We start from the raw sequence: 13,405 nt of genomic DNA on the forward strand, positions 1-13,405 counted from the left end.
GTATTTGAAAGATAAAGAACCTACAGGAACCCAAAATTTGGAAGACAAATACTCTACAGAAACCAGCAACCCCACCATTGTATCCCACCAGACAATGAGGACACCTGGATCTCTAGGTATGCATCTGAGCAGGGCTGCTCTTGCCTGGGTATGTCCTTTCCATAGGAGACACAGGTAGCCCACCCCTATAAAAGGGGTGGTAGAGTGTGACCTCCTTGGGATGCCCTTTCCATCTGGACCAGTATTATGCCATGCCACCTATCCACCCAGAGGCCCTGTCAGTCACCCCCCTCTGGACAGCACCTTACTAGAGAAGACCCTGACTGGCCATCGAGGATCAACTCTCAGCGTGGGATAGGTAGCTCTTACCCACCTTCTTCTCCCAAGCAAGGGACATGAACTCTGTCTCTACATACCTGGATCTCAAATCCTGCCATTAAGTCTTTTCTCTCCTGCTACCATTGTGTGGGTGTAGGCATGTGAGTGTTTCTGCATGTGTGTGGGAACCAATAGCTTCATGGGGCTGTGTAGTGTATTGCCTGTTTAATAAAACTTACTTTGGAACCCTGAGCTGGGTTTTTGTCTTACTGACTTCCTGGCTCCAATCTCTCCTCTCTGCCCCTCTGATCTTTGTTCTGTCTCTCTTTCTCTTTGCCATCTTGGCTCCCTCTCTGCCATCTCCAAAACCCTGGTTGTACTCTCCAATAAACCCCAGCTTTCAACACCCCTCATTTCTGTCCCACCACCACTTTACCTCTTGTACTGCCACTCCTCCTCGCTGCCACCTGATTCCCTCCCCCAGCTCCACCACCTGCTCTGTTTTCTCAGGCCCTGGCTTTTTTCCTCACTTCCACCCCAGCACCAGGTGACCCCAAGTAACCCTGGGGCCCTGTGACCCTGAGTAAATCCAAAGCACTTTGATGCCCAGTAACTTCGAACTCAAGTTACCCCAAATACCCCCTAGTGTTAATACACAGCCTAGGAAATTCATGTTTGTGCATTTGTGTATGTGCATGTGTGTATGAACCCATAGAGTGTTTGCGTAGCTTGTGCATGTATATATAATTTTGTACCATGCTGTCCTGTCTAATAGTGCAATATTGAGATCTTGAGTGTTGATCTGGTGCATGACAAGTCAAAAGGAGTGGAGTTACTGTCTAAAACAGGTTGAGAAGTTAGCCATTGTCAAAGAGGACCAGATGGCAACACTTAATCCTCTTATGGGAACCACTCGAGCCACCAATTATTGAGGCATAATATAGAACAGTCTCAACTGGTGTAAAAAGTATATATATTTGTTTAAGCAATGGATGAAATAGAACACAGCTGTAATAGCACTACATATCTAATACTTAGCAGAGTCCAAAGAGTCTTTTCCAAAAATCAGAACGATAGCAAAATTTCATCAGGAAAGATGAAGAGATGTTTGTCCTTTGCTTTCATTTCAATTAACCTATGGTACAAGACAGCATGTATGATGTAAGCAAAATGAAGGGATTCAAGAACAAAATTTGCCAGTTCATTTTTTTCCTGAAAGATGAATTATTTAAGAAGAGTCTTGTGCTTGACAATCTACCTTCAATAGGGTTTACTTCTTGCATTTGAAATATTAGTGTATCCCATTGGGTATGTTCAGATTCCAGGCTATTGAGGGTGGACTTAGTAATACTTTCCTTTATAGACAAAAAAAAAATACTTTATGAAACAGAAAAAAATGTGTCAATAGAATTTTCCTGCTGGACCCATGCCCTCTGTGTGGAACTCCCAAGCTTGCCCCTCATCTTTCTCCCCCTCATTGTGCTTAACACAGAGCTGCTAAAGCATCTAAATGTAGGTTAATCTCATGCTTTTACATGCAAATGTAATCCTTTGTCTGTTTTGTCTAGGTATCTCTAAACTCTGTCATTTACTATCTGATAACCACAAAAAACCCTAGCAACAGTATTTGCAATTAGTCATATAATATCCCAGTGACTGCCTTTGTGTTGTTCACTTTCTTCATTTAAGAGACCTTGGCAATTAAAATCTATTTCTGAAAGATTATTAATGGCTATTTTCATGGTAATGAGCAGAAAGGTTGCTTTAATTGTGCTTCTTTTTTGTATATTGGAATACATTTAAATATAATGTTAACAAGTGAGCCATTGTGTGTGTGCAAAGTTCATATGTATACATATTTATGTTTATCTGAAGAAATACTCTCAATATTTTTTGTCACCCTTCATGGCACAAGAAAAACTTTCTTAAGTTAGTCTCTAAATTTTTATTAATTATTTGGTTCTGTGTAGGTAATGTTCCTTCTACTTTATTACAATTGACATCACATATACGTTAGCTAAAAAGATTATGCTTTTCTTTGTGTTTTCCACTTTCAAGTGTTTTTTTTCTAGTCTTGGTAAAAGCAAATATTCAGATGTAAATAGAAATTCAGATTAAGAAATGTAGTTTGTGTAGTAGCACATATGATGACTGAGGCCATGCGATAACACTTTGCTGTCATGTATTTCTAATTAAATGTATAGAATATAGATAATACTTCTAGCAAAATTCCTCCCACAAGCCTGTCATTGATAATGTTTCCCTATTTGCAAAAACCACAACAAGATGAAACACACATCTAGTTTTTTATCTCCCTCGCTGTTTCTAGCCATCAGGTTGCTCATGATTTCAGCAGATGTTTCTGCTTTTGGTTGCAAGGCAACTTAATGAACCCATTTTTTCCTCCTTTTTCTTTCCACTTTCTGAGGAGCAAATGCATTCATGAGCAAGATCTTTGCTGTACTTTGTAAATCAATTTTGCATGTTTCACCCAATGTTTCTGCCACAGTAATACAGCAGAATATGTAATCTCACTACATTATTTATAAGGATATTTAAATAATTTAAAAAATGGTAAGCTTTGGAATGGTGCAACAAGTAGGAGGACCTACTTTGTGGCAGCTGAAAAGGAAGGCAGGTCTTTTTTAAAGTTACTATAATGTGTATCTTGATCTGTGTTATCCGGAGCAGAAGGAAGCTGGAACCTTCCACTTCCACTCATCTTAAGTGCTGCTTCACTGGTATTTGCAGTAGTTAACTTTAGTGAGCTAAAGAGAGAAAGAGATGTCAAGATATACTATTTGAGACTATCTGAAGATATGAAATTGGCCAGTTTTTCAGCTGAAACTTATCTATGTTTAATTAAATAGAAGTACAGTAGTTTATACAAGCTAAAAATTAGCTATTTATGTGAATATTGTCAAAATAAGTGCTTATATATATACGCACACCCATACACACAGAGCTGACCTTAAGGGTGGGCAGCATGGGTGACTGCCCAAAGTGCAGTGGTTTGGAGGGTGCCAGCAGCATGGTGTAGCTCTGAAGGCAGAGATTTGTGTGCATCTCTATTACTATTCTATTACTGTATTACTATTCAGGCAGCTAAGAGAGATGATTGTTAACACCTGTGAAGTAAAGAACTATGGATCGTTAACAGGTCATTAAATTCCTTAGCTACCCTAATAGTAATACATAGTAGAGCTGCACCACCAGGGGCAAAGCGGGTCGCTGCTTGGCAGTGGCAGAAGTGGATCCAGACCTGGGATGCTCATTTCAATTTTCACCAGCTGTGACCCTTGAAAGTTTGTGGCAGTGTGTGCCAGCATGTGCAAGGGTATTCTGGGATACTCACTGTAATTTTCACTGGGTGTGAAACTTGGAAGGAAGCAAAGCTGCAGGTACCTAAGAGGAGGCTATCAGAGATGCAGAACAGGAAATGAAAAGCTCAGTTAATGACTGCAATGAAAAAAGATGCAGACATGATGAAAAAATACTTGAAATCTGTTAATGACAACCCATTCAGTAGTAGTGAGACAGTCACAGTGCAGGCATCAGATGAAAGATGCATAAATGATCCACATTTCACCTTCTAAGGGGGAAAAAAAAAATCCCGACAAACAGAAATTATTCCTTTGGACCAGAATAATAACAATGCCGTTAGTAGGGTTACCGTATTTCCAGGTCCAAAAAAAGGACACCTGTCATGGGTGGGGGGCAGAAGTGCCCTGCCTCTATCCATTCTGTTGCTTGTCACTGACAAGCCACCCCACCTCCCCCAGCCCTTCTGCTGCCCCTCACTCTGGATCTGCTGACCCCAGCCCTGCCTGTGCTTCTCACTCCCAAACAGCAGTAACCTGCCCCCCACCACTTACTGATGCCCCTTACTCCTGACCCACAGCCCCTTGGCACTGCCACTGCCCTGCACACCCAACCCACAGTCACTCATTCCATCCCCCTAACTCCTAATCTGCCGTCCCCTGCACCCTGCCGGTGCTCCTCACTCCTGACCCACAGCCCTGCCCCCTTGCCAGCTCTGCCAGTGCCCCTCACTCCCAAGCCACAGCCCCCTGACCTTCCCCTCAGCTCTGCTGGTGCCCTGCACTCCCAACCCACAGACCTGTGCCCCCCACAGCCCTTCTGCTTACACTCTCTGGCTTGCTGGAACCCACACGGGGAGCACATGATGCTGAACAAGCAACCACCTTGCCCGCTGCTCCCAATGTGAAGCAGCCAGACTGGGAGAGCAGAAAACCTGCATATTTGTTCTTTTTTTAAAAAAAACCTACTTAGACACAGCACCAGGGTCCAAAGAAGTGGATATGTCAAGGAAAACTAGGATGTATGGTAACCCTAGCCATTAGTGAACAAGAGATTAAATGATTCTCATTATATGTCCAGTCAGGAGGATGGACCAAGTTGGTCAAGGGCCCTAAGGGACACCACACCTAGGCCCCTGCCCTGCTGGAGCTTAGCAACAGGTATGAATCTCTTGCAGCCCCATCTCTCGCAGGCAACACAGGCCCAACTGCAGCTATTACCCACGCTCTCCCCAAGACAAAACATAAAGTGTTTGTTGTGGGAGATTCCATCCTGAGGGGGACTGAGGGGGTAATCTGCTGCACTGAGCCCTTAGCCCAGGAAGTCTGCTGCTTCCTGGGGCCTTGTATCTGGGACATTGCGGAGAAGATCCCTAAGCTCCTCCAGCCCACAGACCACTATCCCATGCTTCTTATTCATGTCTTGGAGTGCTCCCAGCCGGGTCATGAGGTGCTACAGGGATTTGGGAGCAGGGCTAAAGGGACTGGGGGCACAGGTGGTGGTCTCTTCGATGCTCCCAGTTTAAGGGTATGGGCTGAAGAGGGAGAGGAGAATCCAGGTAGTTATCCAAAGACAGCGGTGCTGGTGTCATCAGGAAGGCTTTAGCTTCTATGACCACAGCCCACTCTTTGGTGAGAGAGGCAGTGAGCTGCTGGTAAAAGATGGCCTCCACCTCTCTCCCATGGGGAGGAGGCTCTTCTCAGCCAGACTGGCTGACCTGCTCCACTGGGCTTTAAACTAAGCCCACTGAGGGATGGGGGGACTACCGTTACTGCTGGCCTACTGAACAACCCTTGCAAAGCCAGCAGGCCAAGGCACTTAAGGTAGCCCGCCCCTATCCCAGTCCTGGTACAATCTGCGGGCAAGGCAAGAGCCTTGAAGGGGACACTTGCCTGCCTGTACAAAAATGCCAGGAGCTTGGGGAATAAGCAGGAGGAACTCGTCTTCCCACTTAAAACAAATAATTGTGTTGTTATAGGGATAACGGAGACCTGGTGGGACTCCACCCATGACTAGACCATGGGTATAGATGGCTATACCCTGTACAGGAGGCATCAAGTAGATAAAAGGGGTGGGGTTGTAGCTCTCTATGTTAAGGAAAGCTATGCGTCCCTGCAAGCTGATGTTGGTGACCAGGGTTCATGACTTGAGACCCTCTGGGCTGAACTCCATGAGGAACATGACACAGGGGACACAATGGTGGGAGTCTACTACAGACCTGCCACCCAAAGTCCTGAGCTTGACCAGGAGTTTACCCGGGAACTGGCTGAGGCAGCAATGGTTGTCATGGGTGACTTCAATTACCCAGACATCTTGTGTGAGGATCATTCAGCAAAATCCGAGCAGTCGCAAAGCTTCCTATCATGCATGGATGACCTGTACCTGATTCAAGAAGTCTATGGGCCAATGAGCAGTAAAGCGCTGCTCAACCTGGCACTGGCTACTGGAGATGACCTAATTGGCTACCTAGTGATCGATGGGAAGCTGGGTGACAGCAACCATGAGCTGATCACCTTCACCATCTGCTATAAAGCTGGCAAGTCAGCAACAGGGAAGTCCTTGCCTTCAGGAAAGCTGACTTTGACAACCTCAGGAGGCTTGTCAGTGAGGCCCTAAGGGACCATGACCTCGGGGGGGGGGAGTTCAGGAAGAGTCCTTGCTCCTCAAGGAAGTGATCCTCAATGCACAAGCTAATTCAATTCCACCTCTGAGGAAAGGCAGCAAGAGGGCACAGAAGCCCCCCTGTCTCTCCAGGGATCTAGCAGACCTCCTGAGGCTAAAAAGAAAGGCCTACAAAGGATGGAGGATGAGATTCACCTCCAAGGAAGAATATTCTGCACTAGTACAGTCCTGAAGGGAGCAAACCAGGAAAGCCAAGGCTGCAACTGAACTCCAACTAGCTTTGAGTATCAAGGACAATAACAAACCTTTTTCAGATATGTGGGGAGCCAGAGGAAAAACAAAGGCAACACTGGACACCTGCTGAACCAGATGGGACAAGTGACAACTGACACCCAGGAAAAAGCCAACCTATTAAATGGGTACTTTGCGTCAGTCTTTCATCAGTCCCATGGGACGCCCATGCCCGCTATGGGACAGGGAGGTCCGGGTGAGGGAGATCCCCTGCCCTCGATCAGTGCTGACCTCGTGAAGGAACACCTAGAGAGGCTGGATACCTTCAAGTCAGCCGGCCCTGACAATCTACACCCCAGGGTACTCAAGGAGCTGGGGAGCATCACAGCCCAGCCTCTGGCTTGGATTTTTGAAAACTCCTGGTGCTCTGGTGTAGTGCCTGAAGACTGGAAGAAGGCCAATGTGGTACCTATCTTCAAGAAAGGGAGGAAAGTGGATCTGGCAATCTATAGACCCATCATCCTGACTTCTATCCCGGGGAAGATCTTAGAAAAGTTTATTAAAGAGGCCATCCTGAATGGACTGGCTGATGCCAACATCCTGAGGGATAGCCAACATGGGTTTGTTGTGGGTAGGTCTTGCTTGACCAATCTCATTTCCTTTTATGACCAGGTGACTGATCACCTGGACAAGGGAGAAGAGATTGATGTCATATATCTTGACTTCAAAAAAGCCTTTGATCTGGTAACCCATGATCACCTCTTGCCAAAACTGGCCAATTGTGGCCTTGGGTCCACCACAATCCACTGGCTGGGAAACTGGCTCCATGGTCGGACCCAGAGGGTAATAATTGATGAAAGTTAATCATCATGCTACCCTGTGACCAGTGGGGTCCTCTAAGGCTCTGTCCTTGGACCCATATTGTTCAACATCTTCATCAATGATGTAGACATTGGAGTCAGAAGCGGACTGGCCAAGTTCACCAATGACACCAAACTTTGGGGCAAAGCATCCATACCAGAAGACAGGCGGATGATCCAGGCTGACCTAGACAGGCTTAGCAAATGGGCAGACGAGAATCTGATGGTGTTTAACACTGAAAAATACAAGGTTCTCCACCTTGGGAGAAAATACCTGCAGCATCCTTATAGGCTCGGCAGTGCTACGTTGGATAGCACTACGGAAGAAGGAGACTTGGGGGTCATCATTGATCACAACATGAACATAAGCCTTGAATACGATGCTGCGGCTAGTAAAGCAACCAAAACGCTGGCTGGCATCCATAGATGCTTCTCAAGCAAGTCCCAGGATGTCCTTCTCCCCCTGTACTCAGCCTTGGTGAGGCTGCAGCTGGAGTACTGTGTCCAGTTTTGGGTTCCACAATTCAAAAAGGATGTGGAGAAGCTTGAGAGAGTCCAGAGAAGAGCCATGATCCCAGCTGACTTCTTGCCATTCAGGTGGGGGGCTGGACTCAGTGATCTTCTGAGGTCCCTTACAGCCCTAATGTCTATGAAATCTATGAAATATGTGTATCCCCAGGGGCCAAATCCACACTTATCTGGATATGGCCAGAAGCCACATCTACACAAGATCCTTTAAAGCATATTAACCAAAAGTTAAGGTGAATTAGGGAGCATGTCCACACACCCTCATCCTTGATGTGCTTTAAAAATGGTGATTTGGGGCCTATCATGCCTAAATTTTATATCTGAATATGCAAATAAAGCACATTAACACACACATAGATATGTTTAAGTGCATTAATGTTGTGTGGTTGGACTGACTTGGGACTAACTTTAACAAACAGATGCCAAACATGCACAGCATGTTTGGGCTTTAATGCCTGCATGTGTAGAAGCCTGCCTAAACCCACTTAATGCACATTAAGCTAATTTGCATTAAATTTAAGCGTGTTTAAATGCATGTGTAGATACGCCCAGTAAGAGTGTTCATAGAAGAACAGTTTAAGCAAATTAATCAATATGTTAATCTTTGGGGCTTTCTACATAACTTGACATGACTCCCTGACAAAGAAACTTTGAAGAAGCACTGTAAGGACCTTCATGGTGGACTGGCACCTGGAGAGAGATCTGACATTAACAATGTTAGCCAAGTTCTTCACAAAGGTCATCTCCACAGTCTACTTCCAATGGACTGCAGTGCTCCTCAAGACATTCTATGATTTACATACAACAATGAATTTCATGACAGTTTTCCAAACATGTGGATAACACTCAGGATCCTGTTAACCATGCCCGTATCAATGGTGAGAAGTGAATGGAGCTTCCCAGGGTTAAAGCTCATAAAAACATATTTGTGATTGACCATGGGAGATGACAGACTATCTTTGCTGGACAGCCTGTGTATCAAGAAAGCTGTAGCTTAAAATATATATCTGTTACAAGCAATATCAGAGTTTCCAGCAGTAAAGGAACACAGAGGCATCTTTTGAGGCTTGGAATCTTGGGCTGCTTCCAGACATGGAAAAAAGAAAGCAGTTTGTTTGGTGTGCTTCTGCATTGAGCCCAGCACATGTCCAAAAAAGGCAGTGCATTAGTTGGACTCAGCTTTCCCAGTGCCTGTAGAGATTGAGCACTATATTGAGAGATTGAGAGCTTTTTTGGTGCTTTTATCTAATAGATGATTGACTCAGCTTTAGCGGAAAGCACCAAAAAACCCTGCTGAAGCACCCAATCTATACAGCACTGAAGAGCCAGGTCTAAGTAACACTATGTTGTTTCCAGTAAACTGCAGGTTTTTTTCCCCCATGTCTGTAAGTGCCCTTGGTGAACAAAGTGATTTATTTGTTACTGTTATTTTTAGTTTAATGTTTGAATTCACATTTAGTTTATTTGTCACTTAGCTAAAATGGTTTTTTTATTACTTATATAATTTATTATTGGAATCAAATTAAATTAAATTGAATTTTGTGTCATTTCCTCTTATATATTTTTTTAGTAAATTATGAAAAAAAAACAACTTCTGAGATCTACACCTTCATTTCTGAAATGCAGGGGGGCACCAAAATACCAGTTCACTCAGGGCACCATTTTCCCTAATGTCATCTCTGTATACACTTATATTTTTGCTGATTTGAACAAATATTTGAGGCCAAGATTGAAAATGAAGCTTAACATTACATTGCACATTCATGGAAAAAAAACACTGTAGTTTTGACATAGCCCATAGATAGGGTTGGAATGAGCAGGGCTGTGGTCTCTCCTTGGTTTGACTGTGTGATGTGCACAAACTAAGCTTTCTGCCAGCAGGAGCTTTGGTCTCTGCTGCTATTCTCCAGTGTTGGAGAATTCCCACCCCCCTCCACCTGAGAGCTCTATATTACCACACCCCTCCTTTCAAAATCCTAGATCCATTCCTCCATTTAGGATAATCAGACTGAGTAAAACAATCACAGACAACTGCTATGGAAAACTTCTAGACAACTCTAATTTCAATTTTTTTTTAATCTAGTCTATATGATTACACAGAAAAGCTTGAAAATGGGAAGTAAGCGCACAGTACTAGCTCAGGAACCATAAGACAAATAAAAGCAACAACTATATATCTATATATCTATATATCTATAGATATATAGATATATATATAAAGATATTTTTGGTTCCTAATTCATGAACTTCATTTACTTGTGTTTGGCAATACTGATAATTATCTGAACAGGTACCAGATACAGAATACAGAATCCTGTGGTAAAAATCTACCACTTTGACTCCATCTCTGAAATGATTTCTAATTTCCAAATAAACCAAGGTTAAACCACAAATCAATATTAAATGGGTCAAAATATAATTAAATATGAAGACCAGAAAAAGAAAATGTATATTAAAACTTACCAGCCTTTGAAAGTGAAGATTTCCAGTATAACAGGCTTTACTGCTGGCTTCTCTGATATACAGGTGGAAAGAGAAAAATCTAACTCACTTAGATAAACTCCTTTTTTCAGTTTAAAGGACCCACATCTGTTCATATTTTATACCAACCTATATGGTAATAAAAAGTACTATCTATGACATCAGAATCAGGTCATAAACCAAATGAACAAGGTGTATAACAAAGCAACCTCCAAAAATAAATTGCATGTACATCTCCAACCATGTTATTACCTCTACTTCAGCACATATGCACATATGCAGCAGCCTGTGTCTAACCCTGACAGTGAAAACAAACTGCCAAAACTGAAGTGGAAAAGCAGGTGTATCTAAATGACAAACGACCATTCTCTCTGAAACTGTAAATAGTGTGAAATAGGGAAGTCACAGCACATTAAAAAACAAATGAGAAGCAAAAATTCAGATTTCCATAGAAGATGACTTCTGAGCTGACATCCACCATACTGCTCAGCTCACCAGCTGATTTCTATGAAGGAGCAATTTCCAATAGGAATTGCTTAGGAACATGATTCGATTGTTTGATGACACAATGTGAGGGAGTGATTTAGCATGCTCAGTAGTTCTGATGGCCTAACAGTGGTGTCATTTAGAGTCACATTCAATGTTTTATCCTCCTCCTGCTGCACATTTTTAAGAAATGACTGCTTATGAAGAAATCACACATCTGACTGCAGTCTTCTCAGTGCCCTGGAGGCATTCTTTACTCTCCTCAGGCAAAATGCCTCAGGCTACTAGCACTCTACCCCCGTGTTAGACCTGTTCCAGTTCCCAAAGCCAGAATGTGCTCTTGAATATAAATGCATACAGATCAGGCAAATGCTTGGTTCAAAGAATGGCAGATGTGATGCAGGATGACAGCAAGTTGAAGAAAACGATACAGTTAAGACGCTTTCTATTTTCTTACAGAACAGTCGCATCCTTGATGTATAGCCTCACAGGATCCATATCGTTTATTAACATGTAAAAGAACAATACAGTGATCTTTTCAAGAAGTCCAGCCACGGACACATGCTGAATCTTCTGTTATAGCAGTTGTACAATATTTTAGCACAAATGGAAAAGTAGAATCACCCAGGAAAAAAAAAACCACACACACAATGATAATAAAAGAGAAGTAAGTAGGCTTTTTAGCTACTGAAATCTTTTGAAAGAGCATCAACACCATTTCTACTCTTCCCAGTTTCAAAATGGGTAACTTTCCTTAAGCTTTGCGATGGTCTTTAAGGGCACATCCAGACAAGCGTGCATGTGCCTGTTGCCCCGCCTCAAATCCCTTTGAGGCGGGGCAACAGGTACACGCCGGAGTGAAAAAATGTTTCCTGCGCTGCAGACTTGCAATGGGGGGAGAAAATTAGACTTAAAAAAACCATTCCACAATAGAGTGGAGCAAGGCACAGTTCAAGGCCATGCCTGGAACCAGTCCTCCAGAAGAGATGCTTTGGTTTTGGCCAGGGCATCTCTTTGGTGTTCCTGCTGCCCCTGGCACTGTCCAAGGTAAGTTGGGGGGGGGTTCATGGGTTCAGGGGGTGAGGGGTGGCAGAGGGGTGGGGGGTTTGGAGGGTGGGGGGAGGGATGTCTCTGGGGCTGCGGGGCGGGGGTGAGGACCTGGCCCAGATCCCTGAGGCTCGCTAGTCTGGCTTTGCACCAGAGCAGGTCACTGGAGCCAGGTGGCATGAGCAGCTCCAGGGCCAGCAGGACCTTGCTCAGCTCCGCATGATCCCTGCACACTGTGCCAGGTTCTGCAGCTATAGGAAAGGCTCAGCTGCGGCAGGACCCAGTGCAGCACACAGGAACCACATGCTGTGCCAGCTCCTGTCAGCATGGGCCGGGCCTCAGGACTGGCTCCCACCTCTGCATCCTGTGCCTGTGGGGTGGGGGGTGAGTACCTGGCCCAGCCCCATGTGGCTCACTATTCCAGCCTTGCACCAAAGTCAGTCACAGGGCTCAGGGAGGCACAGCGCCTGTGCATGCCTCCCAGAGCTGTGTGACCTGCTCCACTGCAAAGCCAGACTAGTGAGCCTCAAGGATCTGGGCCCAGCCCAGCTGAGCTACAGAGGGGCCCCAGGACCCTGCTGGGTCTGGCATGTGGTCCCCGCATGCCACACTGGGTCCTGTCACCATGGGCCCAGCTCAGCTGCACTGCAGAGGGGGCCCAGGACCCAACTGGGCTTGGCTTGCATCCCTGCATGCCACACTGGGTCCTGTCACCAGAGGGGGCCGAGAACCAAACTGGGCCTAGCATGCAGTCCCTGAATGCCGCACTGGGTCCTGCTGCCACAAGACCAGCCCAGGTGGGCAGCAAGAGCAGCCTCAGGGCCAGCAGCACCAGGCTGGGCTCAGGGCATGGTCCCCCTGCTGCTGCTGTTAAAGGTTAGTTATGGGCCCTGGGCAAAGGGGTTGGGCCCCAATGGGGGATAGGGGCTATGGCCCTCCAGGGTGGAGCTGGGACCCTGGGCAGGGGAGCTGGGACCCTGTGGGGGATAGGGGTTGTGGCCCTCCATGTGGGAGCTGTGACCCTGGGTTGGGGGGGCATTCCATGTGCTGAGGGGCCTGCACCCTGTGGGGGCCATGGGACCTACCCCTCCTGAGCAGCCCCCACACAAGGTCCCCCACATCCACACTGCCCCCAGCAATTGCCCCACTCCTACCCACAGACCAACCCACATCCATTCACCCACCTTCCCCCACACCCGTTATCACCCCCTTTCTACAAACACCACATCCCCCCATCACACACCCATCATGTATGAAGAAAACCAAAAGCACACATCAAAACATATAGGTATTTAGAATTTATTTTTTCATGATGATATAGAGACACTGGTAGGCTTCCAAGTCGCTTTAACATTATAAATATATCAATAAAGCATTACCAAACTTATTTGTCTCTCTCTCTGTCTCGATGTTCGTGTGTGTGTGTGTGTGTGTGTGTGTGTGTGTGTGTGTGTGTAGAGTGGTTTTTTGTTTTAAATGTGGAAGAACATGGATTTTGGGGTATTTTAAAA

The sequence above is a fragment of the Crocodylus siamensis genome, chromosome 5, assembly GCF_052110815.1.
Source record: "Crocodylus siamensis isolate JL-2025a chromosome 5, ASM5211081v1, whole genome shotgun sequence".
Lineage (NCBI taxonomy): Eukaryota > Metazoa > Chordata > Crocodylia > Crocodylidae > Crocodylus > Crocodylus siamensis.